Source organism: Theobroma cacao, chromosome 6, assembly GCF_053813885.1.
Source record: "Theobroma cacao isolate CCN51 chromosome 6, ASM5381388v1, whole genome shotgun sequence".
Lineage (NCBI taxonomy): Eukaryota > Viridiplantae > Streptophyta > Magnoliopsida > Malvales > Malvaceae > Theobroma > Theobroma cacao.
This window is the reverse complement of record NC_142644.1, coordinates 18,108,022-18,109,714: the sequence shown is the minus strand read 5'-3', so window position 1 is coordinate 18,109,714 and position 1,693 is coordinate 18,108,022. Positions and strand designations below refer to the sequence as shown.

At 33.6% G+C, this 1,693-nt stretch overlaps 1 non-coding gene across 1 annotated transcript; it reads right to left on the bottom strand.

Moving 5' to 3' along the window:
• Positions 1-222: 222 nt before the first annotated feature.
• On the bottom strand, positions 223-328 carry LOC148762114 (small nucleolar RNA R71). Its single transcript, XR_016027282.1, has one exon. It is a non-coding gene; the product is annotated as a small nucleolar RNA R71 (small nucleolar RNA).
• Positions 329-1,693: the final 1,365 nt, after the last annotated feature.

Below are 1,693 nucleotides of genomic sequence, written 5' to 3'. Positions count from 1 at the left end.
CAGTGATGATCGTAATTCCCATCTGATTAATTTCTTGAAAATTTGCGATACTTTCAAGGATAACGGGGTGATTGATGATGCTATTAAATTAAGACTCTTTCCTTTTCACTAAGAGATAAGGTAAAAAGTTGATTAAATTCACTGCCCACTGGATTTATTACTGCATGGGAGGACTTGGCTAAAAAATTCTTGGCAAAATTCTTTCCACTTGCAAAGACTGTGAAGTTGAGGAATGATATAACTTCTTTCACACAATTTGATGGTGAATCCTTATATGAGGCTTAGGAATGATTTAGAGATTTCTTAGAAGATGTCCACACCATGGGCTTCCTTAATGGCTTCAAGTTGAGACATTCTATAATGGGTTGGTCAGTTTAATCAGATCTATAATTGATGTCGCTGCTAATAGGGCATTAATGGGTAAAAATCCTGATGAAGCTTATAATTTGTTGGAAGAGATGGGATCCAATAATTACCAATGGCCTTCAAAAAGATTTGGTTATAGAACAAATGCTGGTGTTTATCAGAGTGATGCATTGAATACTTTGATTGCACAAGTAGCTGCTTTGACAAAGAGATTTGACTCAATAGGAGTTAATGCTTTTCAAAAATCCTTTATAACTTGTGATTTGTGTGGAGATAACCATTCAAGTGATTAATGTCCATCTAATCAGTTTGTTGGGAACTTCAACAAACAGCAGAATAACCCATATTCCAATGCATTTAATCTTAGTTGGATGAATCATCCAAACTTCTCATGGAATAATAATCTAAGACCTTTAAATCCAAGGCCTAACAATCTTCCTAACTTTCCACCACAAGTAAAATCTCCTATCCCTAAGAAAAAGCTTACTATGGAAGAGATGTTGATGCAATTCATGACAATAACTCCTTGAGTCACTAGAGTCAATATAATCACTATGTTGTTCTACCCTTGATAGTCCAATAGTTGGGCCTCTATCATTTTCAGTCACTTCAAATGGTTGATAATAACTTTAGATGGGCCTGCAGCTATTGATTCAAATGATTTAGATGGCCCTTCCTCATCTAATTCTTCTGATGCAACAGCTAGCAACTTATCTCTACTTGCCTTAAATTCTTTTACTTTTCCCTAGCCATTGCCAACTCATTCTCCCCTTCATCACTTAATCATGCTTTATCAAAATAATCTTCATTTAAACCTTTTTCATCTTCATTTAAACCCTTTTCATCTTCATTTAAACCTTCTACTTCATTATCATTTGTTTGACTATCACCATTTCCAAGTTCATTAGCTAATAATAAAAACTCCACATCTTCATTGATTGCTTTAGGATTAGAGTACCCTGTTGAGTATTTTCCCCATGGTCAACATAAATAGAAAGAAGACCTTTCTCCTTAAGTAATCTACACAAATCAATGACACTTTTATCATCTAAAATTACTCTCAAACCATTCCTATCTTCATAATATAAGCCTTTAATCAATCCTATATCATATTTTAAAGCCTTTACCATCTGTAATAAAGTCCAATAACAAATGGTATCGATATCCGATATATCTACCATCTTCCTCTTCCCACTTCTATATGCAAACTTGGGTTCATGAATTAAGATCCCTCCATGATGAAAGCATATTTAAGAGCAATTGTTATCTGCATGATAAAATTTAAAGACTTAATTAGCATACGTTAAAACAAATACAAATCTAATAT